General features: G+C 37.0%; 1 non-coding gene across 1 annotated transcript; it reads right to left on the bottom strand.

Moving 5' to 3' along the window:
• Positions 1-5,586: 5,586 nt before the first annotated feature.
• Positions 5,587-5,691, bottom strand: LOC141662815 (small nucleolar RNA R71). Its single transcript, XR_012550912.1, has one exon. It is a non-coding gene; the product is annotated as a small nucleolar RNA R71 (small nucleolar RNA).
• Between the last annotated feature and the right edge of the window lie 3,646 nt (positions 5,692-9,337).

Below are 9,337 nucleotides of genomic sequence, written 5' to 3'. Positions count from 1 at the left end.
TAAATCAGCAGTACTCCAAACATTCTTAAAAATGTTTTCGAGTCTTCAAAATGATTTTTAAAGTTAGAGTGGACCCCAAAACTCATTTTTATATTTAAGATCTTCCTTTCAAAGGGGATTTAAATACTCGCTCAAAACCTGGGAGATCCAGCTCTGTGGTGCATTTTACATTCGCAACGTGGTTGCTGTTTTGAGAAAACAAATGAATTGATTACTTACCCAACGTTCGGGAAGTAAGCCCATCTAATTGAGTCGGCATAAGCGACAGGCCGGGGTACGGTCTATCAAAGTGTAAGTGGCTGGGTGGCAGTCCATCAACGCGTAAGAGGCCGGGTGGCGGTCCAGCACAAGGTCCTTATGTGGCCAGGGTGATGACCGGTGGGGGTTTCATCCATCTACTAGTAGAAAAGGTTACTTATTGGTATCTTTGCCTGATCAGCAAGATATCGGGTTTATGCCAAAAGTCTTTTCTTTCCAAAATTCATTGGATATTGCAACTCTGTTCAATCTTTACATGACAGAGGTTTTCAGGAAATGTATGAGAGATATATATATATGGATATACAAACAAAATCTCCCCAAATCACACTGCCCTATAACGCTAGTCACTATTCCCACTGGGGCTAGGAACGAAAGCATTATTATTTTTAGGATCCGGATCCGTTATTCATTCAATGGAAACTTATTCTGATCGTTTAGAGGGCGATCGCGGCGGGACTTAATGAAGTATCTCGTAACTTCATTTCATTCAATAATATTTCAAAGATTGAATCTATTCAAGTCTATCTTATATTCTCATCTATGTGATAACTTTGAAACTAATTATAACTTGAACGGTGGTAGTTCAAGTAGTATTCGGAAAGATATAAGTATATTGGAGTATCTTGTAACTTCATCTTTTAAACTTATATCTAGTAAATGATTATCTTGTGCATGTCAAAGATTTTCGGAAAAATGTTGAGACAAGGTTAGATATATGAGATCACCTTGCAACGATATTTTATACAGTTATAAACGGGAACTCTGTGTTTATTATGCATGGTAGAGGACTTCCAAGATTTTGAAAAGTATATGTATATATATACTGAATTATTTTGCGACTTGGTCGCGTTAAGATATCAACTTGGTTCATTTCTTCTTGACCAAGACTTTCATGAGTACTATGAGAATGCTCATATATTGTTAATTATTATACATATTATTTTGTTGGGCTTGTTGCTCACCCTTGCTTTCTTCTTTTATCACACAACATCAGATAGACAAGATGAACAGGATCAAGCTCCCAATTTGTGAGCGGATAGGAAACGTTCCGCAGTTTCCTGTAGGCGTTGATGCCATTGTAGCTGAGGTAGGATCTACCAATAGGCTAGGCTTTCAACTTTTGATGTACCAGACTTATGTATATTTATGAATTGTAATAATGGCAAGGAAAATGTAAATTTATTCAGAAACCCTTTTAAGGTGTAATGGCAAAGAATTGTGGAATAAAATGACTCGTGTTATTTTTGGATATTCATCTCTGAGACTATAACTTGTGGTGTGTGTGTTAATTGTGGGGTCACCGTACAGAGTAGTTGATTATTTATTAAGATTGGGTGTTATTAAGGGAAATGGAACTCGTGACAACCCGGATCCCCGACCCCGGATTTGGGGGTGTTACAACACATCTTGTTGTACTTCATGACAGATGGTAGGGTTTATCATATAAGGGAAAATGCCATTCCACTAAAGTATTTTGAAGAACTGGAACATATATTATTCTTACTTCAACTGAATGACAAAATAACGAAAAGTGTTGCAAACTATTTGAAGAATCAGATTCAGAGACATAAAAGGCTTTATTCTGTTAAGTCTGACAGCACATATCTTCCAAAGTACAGAGACCACAAGGGTGATATTATTGAGATGAAGCCCAACTTTTCTAAGATTATAACTACCTTTCTGGGTTACAGGGCTGTGGAATTCAATCTTGAGTCTGACAAGGCATATTTGATCAGACTGGATCAGGACATAAAGAAATCTAAAATTAATGATCTCAGGGCTGCAATCTTTCAAACTGGTGAAGATTCTGCAGAACTTAAAGATGCTAAAAGTAGGATGAATGATGAACTCAGATATGCTGAGAGATGTTTGTTGAAGAACTATCTCAGAACAACTCCTGACATCAGAGAGATCAGAAGATGAATCCAAGTCAAGATCTACAACTACTTAAATTCTGATATGAATACAGACTGAAGTTGTTATCAGAAGTTAAAGATTGGTAAAGTTTTAAGGACTGTAAGTTGTAGTTATCTAGTCAAATTCTCATGCATTTGTACTTAATGTTTTTGACATCATCAAATATCTGTTAAACTTGTATATTATGCTAATTTACAAGTTGGGGGAGATTGTTAGATATATTTGATAATGTCATGACTAATGTGATTTATGTTTAGTTTACAGATCTTACTTAAACAGGACAAATCAGTACTTAACTGAAATCAGCACTTATACTGAAGTCAGAACTTAAGTCATCAGTACTTAAGATTCAGAAGATATTTATCAGAAGATAATATCATGACTTAAAGGAAATGTTCAGATAAGGAAGGCAGCTGATTCACAGGAAGAGAAGATCGAGACAAATATAAGAAGAGATATGCATGAAGAAGGAATTCTATGAAGAATAGAATACTTGGAAGAAAAGATATCTGATTGATATATTTTAGGAAATAGAATTATATTCCATATCAATTAGCGATTATCTTGTAACTGTGTAGTATATAAACACAGACATAGGGTTTACACTATAAGTGTTATCATAATCGAGAAGATTATTCATTATAACCCTAGCAGCTCTCGTGATATTTGTTCATCACTGAGAGAGAACGGTTCCATACTGTAACAGAGTTTATTGCTTTGAATAAAGTTTGTTTTCTGTTACTTGAGTTATTAAAGTTCGATTTGATTGTGCTATACACTGTATTCACCCCCCTCTGCAGTGTGTGTGTGACCTAACATACTGAACTACGAATTAAATATTATTTTTCGCATGGATCCTGCGGAGGGTTTCAGTTTTTTTAAGATTTAAATTTACGTTTTCGTTGCGTTTATGTGCTAAAAACCCTTCAAGCTCCACCAACAACAATTCAGCTTCTTGTTTCTCACTTTCAAGCTTCTCAATTATCTTTGTCAGTCTGTTAACTTCTTCATTAGCAGCAACCATACTTGTATGAATGTGAAACATTTATGTGCTCATCTTCTCTACAGTTTCCTTATATTGATTCACATTTAAATCAATGGTAGTGAGAGTTGGTACCTGTGACTTTGATGAGGATGACTCTCCTTGATCCAAGGCCATTAGTGCATAATTTCTAACTTCCTCATCTTCATCATTATCAGAATCATCCCAACTTTTTCCCTCTGCAATATAATCTTTGCTTTGTTGTTTTTTCAGAAGAGCTTCATACTTTGCTTCCAATTCAAGATAAGCTTTGTCTTTCTTTGCTTTCTGTAAAAAATGGCCTAGATCATCATAATTGAAGCACCTTATCTTTGATCTGTCAACAGATCCAGTTTTGTAACCATTTTTGCTATCAGATGTGTACTCCCTTTTTCCTTTCTGGTTGTTATCTTTGTTGAATGATTGTCCTTTACCCTTGAAGAATCTTGGCTTCTTTACTCTTATGTTAGAGAACTTTCTTTCCAGATAGGCCATTGACTGATCAAGCTCATTGATAAGTGGATTTTATATCTACTTGGAACGCTTCGATACAAGCTTAAGTTGGTGTTTTGGACTCAAATTGTTGGTATTTGTGATGTGTTTTTGTGTTATTGCATTTCAGGCATCAGTTAAATGAAGAAATGAGCTTTTCAAAGAAATACGCTGAAAATAGATCAGAATTGGAATCCTAGGCCATTCTCAAGTTGTATAAAATTGTCAAGTTACGGCCAAAAAGAATAATTGTCTAGAAAATTTTCAAAAGGTCATTGCGGCCGTGCCAGAACCAGCGCGCCTGCGCCACTAAAATCACTATTCCAGTGCAGCCGCGGCCGAAAACAGCGCGCCCGCGCCCTGTTTCTGCACCAGAATCCTGATTTTAGTCGAAATTGAAGATTTTGAGAGTCCTGGTCATCCTGGAGAGCAATAAGAAGACCTAGAGAGCACGAGAAGGCTATGGAGAAGAAGATTTTTATATTCTTCAATATAGTTGATACTTGGATGCTTGTTTTTTATTTGTCTTTGAACCATAGTACTCTTATATTGTTTTATATCATGCTTTCATTGGAACCCATGGTGATGATGAGTTCGGTAATGAACTAATCGTTATCGTGGGGTTCTAACAGATTTACTTATGGATTTCTAAAGTTAATTTATTTCAATATCTTGGTGTGTGGTGATTGATTGATATCCTAGTATTGGTTGTGCTTATTCGTTTTATGTGCGTAGCTAACATATAAGATAGCGTGTTAATCTCTATTGAAGTGAAAGTGAATATAGAGGTTTAGAACTTGCCATGCTAGCATAGGTTCATGTATTTATTATGCATGATTCATAGGTAATTTTAACCATCTTACTTGCCCTATGTAATCACGATAGATAACTTGTTCATTAAACCTTTACGTCGTCAAATTCTATAGACATATTGGGTCTCAACATAATTGGTGTCTATTCAGCTTCTATCTCTTTTGTGGATGTCTGGTAGTAGGGTATTCGTACAACGAAAGTTGGTGTTTACTAGTTTCGTGTTATCTGATTAGTTGTCATCACCATTGCATGTTAAGGTTAAGAACAATGACTTTGAATGAAGTATTTAATGAAGTTAGTACCCCATATTTGTCTCATATAAGTAATTCAACCTCAATTCTCTTAGTTAATGCTATTTAGTATAATCTTTTATTTTAATCAAGACCCATTTTGTTATTTGTCTTAGCATTGAGCGATAACCATACATTGTTACATAGGTGTGTAAATTGAACTTAACCTAAACTAGTCTCTGTGGGAACGAATCTGATTTATATCTTATACTACTTGCGAACGCGTGTACTTGCGTGAATTTTAGCGTGTGTTTTCGCCCTAACAAGTTTTTGGCGCCGCTGCCGGGGACTCGGTGTTAAATTTTAGTTTATGTGCTTGTCATCAGTGGTCGTTAAAGTTCACTGACTCGGACTCTTTTACTTTTATGATTTACTTGTTGTGTTTTAGCTACTCATTTACAATGGGAGATCCAGCAGCACGAACGAAAGCCTTGATGAATTTTTCTCAACCCAAGATCAATGACATTCAATCTAGCATTGTCAGGCCAGCTATCACGGCTAATACCTTTCAGATCAAGCCTGGCATAATTTCAGATGGTACAGAATTCAGTCCAGTTTGGGGGTTCTCCAATGGAAGATCCCAATATGCATATTAGGGATTTTATAGAGATCTGCGACACCTTCAGGTTCAATGGTGTGTCTGAGGACGCGGTGAAACTGAGACTGTTCCCATTCTCTCTGAGGGACAAGGCTAAGAGCTGGTTACACTCTCTACCAGGTGATTTGATTGCTACTTGGAAGATCTTGTTCAAATGTTTCTCACTAAATTCTCCCTATGGCGAAGACAACTGCAATCCAAAATGCTATTACTCAATGTGCGCAGCAAACGGGAGAATCTCTATGTGAAGCTTGGAAGCACTACAAAGAGATGCTTAGGAAGTGTTCTCATCATGAAATGTCTGATTGGATGATCATCAATTGCTTCTATAATGGTTTGGGAGCACAGTCAAGACCCATGCTCGATGCAGCATCAGGTGAAGCATTATGGGCAAAAAGCTATGATGAAGCTTATGATCTAATTGAACTGATGGCTGCTAATGAATATTAGTATCCAACTCAGAGATTGCCACGGGGCAAGGTAGCAGGAGTTCTTGAAGTGGATACAACTACGGCTATCACTGCTCAACTAAAGGAGTTGTCTATGAAGATCGATTCTCTGGCTAACTATGGTGTTAATCAGATAACCAGTGTTTGTGAGCTATGTGCAGGTTCACATGCGATGGAGCAATGCGCTATATCTATTGAATCAACTCAGTTTGTGAGCAACTTTCATAGATCGCAGCAACCAATTCCAGACACTTATCATCCTAACAACTGGAATTATCCTAACTTCAGATGGAGCAACAATCAGAATACGATGCAACAGCCGTTCCAGCAGTTTGGAGTAAAATAATTCAACCCTCCTGGTTTTCAGCAACAATTTGCACCAAGACAACAACTCCAACTTCAACAACAAACTCATGATACATGTCAATCTTCGAATGAAAAATATGAATTGGAGGAGTTGAGGCTTATGTGCAAATATCAGGCTCTTATATGCCAAAACCATGTTGTTTCTATCAAGACTCTAAAGAACCAGATAGGACAAATTGCTAATGCCTTATTAAATCGACTACCAGAAATGCTTTCTAGTGATACAGAAGTTCCAGGCAAGAGGGAAGCAGAAGAGAAAGTTAAGGCAATTACATTGAGGTCTGGGAAGGTTACAAGCCCTGAAAAATCTCAAGTTCCAGAATCTGAAGTTTTGGCTGAAGAAGATGTGCAAAAGGAAGCAGAAGTGGAATCAAGGAAAAAAACTATGGAACACACTCCTTCTGAGGATAATACAGGGGAGAAACAGGCATATCCTCCACCTACTTTTCCTAAAAGGCTGCAGAAGCAGAAGTTGGATAAGCAATTTGCTAAGTTTCTGGAGGTGTTCAAGAAACTTCACATCAACATACCCTTCGCTGAAGCTCTTGAACAAATGCATGGCTATGCAAATTTTATGAAGGGTATTCTATCTCGGAAAGTGAAGCTCGATGACTTAGACATTGTTGTTCTAACGGAGGAGTGCAGTGTTGTTCTGCAACAAAAGTTACCTCCGAAGCTTAAAGATCCTGGAAGTTTCACTATTCCTTGCACTATTGGAAACTTGTCGTTCGACAAATATTTATGTGATTTGGGAGCTAGCTTCAATCTGATACCTTTGTCTATCTTTAAGAAGTTGCGATTACCTGATCCAAAGTCTATATACATGTCACTGTAACTAGTTGATCATTCCATCACTTGTCCGTGAGGAATAGTGGAGGATGTCTTGGTTAAGGTGGATAAACTCATCTTCCCTGCTGACTTTCTAATTCTTGATTTCGAGGAAGATAAGAAGATTCCCATCATCTTGGGAAGACCATTCTTGGCCACAGGCCGAACTATGATCGATGTGCAAAAAGAAAAGCTTACAATGAAGGTGCATGATCAGAAGGTCACTTTTAATGTGTTCAAGGCAATAAAGTTACCCACATCTAAAGAAGAGTGCTTTAAGTATAGTGGGTCGACTCTATAGTAAATTCGGAACTTGAGCAATTGCCAAAGTCAAATACCTTAGAGAGATCCTTAATAGGGAAATCGGTTATTGATGACAAAGAAGGAGCAGAGCAATTGCAGGTTTTGAATGCACCTCCGTGGAAGAGGAAGTTAGATATACCATTCGATTCTCTTGGGTTAGCAGAGCTGAAAATTTCTCAGCAGCGTCTCGAGCCGTCTATTGAAGATATTTCCACACTTGAGCTTAACCCACTACTAGATCACTTGAGTTATGCATTCTTAGGTGCACCCCATGATAAGGACTTGGGATATATTTTTGATGATGTAGAGGATGGCTGAACGGATCCTTCAGTGCCTACAGAGGGTTCGTCTCATGTGCAGCAGACAGTTGATATGACTGATGTTGGTGGTGCGCAGTATAGGCGATTGACTGGGCGTATGGAGGCCATGCACGACATTCACTGTCATTTTGCTACAAATTTGACATAAACTCTCAGTACTGTTTCCCGAGACACTGGTGTCGAGGTTGATTGGCCACCTGATCCTCCACCCAATGAGGGTGATCCTCCTGATAACTAGGTATGCCTAAATTCCTTATTATTAACTTCAATGAGGACATTGAAAATTTTAAGTTTGGGGGTGATAATGTAAGGATTAGTTTGTGTGTGTCCATATAGATTCATATATATTCATGTTGCATGTTTAGTGTATTTCATTCATATTTTTGCATGATTGTTCATTTAGGTCATATTTGTTTGCATTTTTTTTCGTGTTTTAATGTAAGTTTATATAGTTGCATGTGCATGCATATAACATGATCCCTTAGGTTGAGCTATTTCTGATTGATAAGTTTATGTTGATTTGAGTAAAATGATGACGAATGGAGGGTTGATTAAGTCTAACGAATTAATTTGAATGCCCAGAAACAAAAAAAAATTCACAAAGTCTTATAGGATTGCTTTAGAGCTAGACATGATCATACTTGTTTGTTGTTGAGATTTAATCACTTGGTTATATTTAGAATTTGTGATATTCTCATAATGACATAAAAATACTGATTTTTTTATCTGGAGAAAAACTTGGATTTCATTGCTAGCTGTGAATAAGGCTAGGCGTCAAATGGCTAGTAGTCGGCTCATAATTTATGAGTAGTCTAGGGTTGAATGAGATGGAGCGAAACGCACTCATTCAGAAATTGTTGAAAAAAAACAGAAAAAAAGAAAAAGAAAGAAGAAAAAAAAGTATGTGTTTATGCATAATTGATCAAGAGTGAGCTCTTTAATACTCGAGTTATTAAGTTCGAGGGGACTTTGTGCCTACTGACCTAAGGTTTTGATAGTCTGGGATCCGTTAACCTAACGTTCGCTACATGGGTATTATTGCATAAGTCTTTTGGGACCTCATTCATTGTACGGTCAAGTAAGCATCTTTGTTATGTGTTCAATAATAGCATAAATCCTTGTATAACTCTAGTAGAAAGGAGGTGTTGTGAGTCATTATGCGTTTAACGTCTATTCTAGTTATAAACTTGTGATTGTTTTGATGAAAGATAAGTTATGGTTATTGATCTAGTATCGAGAGTATATCTGTTAAGCATCCCACACACGCACATTTCTGGTTTGTGAGTTGGTTTATGGGATTTATTCGAGCTCTATTTTGAGTCATTACATTCTTAAAGACATTAGCTTGTTGGTTGGTTTAGGTTATTCTGAGGGGATCGATTGCATTATCATTTAGTTGCATTCACGTAGTTGCATTCATGCATTAGGTTTGTTTTATAATTTTTGAGTCTGTTTATAATTGAGGACAAACATCGATTCAAGTTTGGGGGTATGATAAGTGAATTTTATCTCTACTTGGAACGCTTCATTACAAGCTTAAGTTGGTGTTTTGGACTCAAGTTGTTGGTATTTGTGATGTATTTTTGTGTTATTGCATTTCAGGCATCAATTAAATAAAGAAAGGTGCTTTTCAAAGAAATATTCTAAAAATATATCAGAATTGGAAGCCCAGGCCATTC

This window comes from Apium graveolens, chromosome 5 (genome assembly GCF_009905375.1).
Source record: "Apium graveolens cultivar Ventura chromosome 5, ASM990537v1, whole genome shotgun sequence".
Taxonomy (NCBI): Eukaryota; Viridiplantae; Streptophyta; class Magnoliopsida; order Apiales; family Apiaceae; genus Apium; species Apium graveolens.
This window is presented reverse-complemented; position numbering and strand designations above follow the sequence as displayed.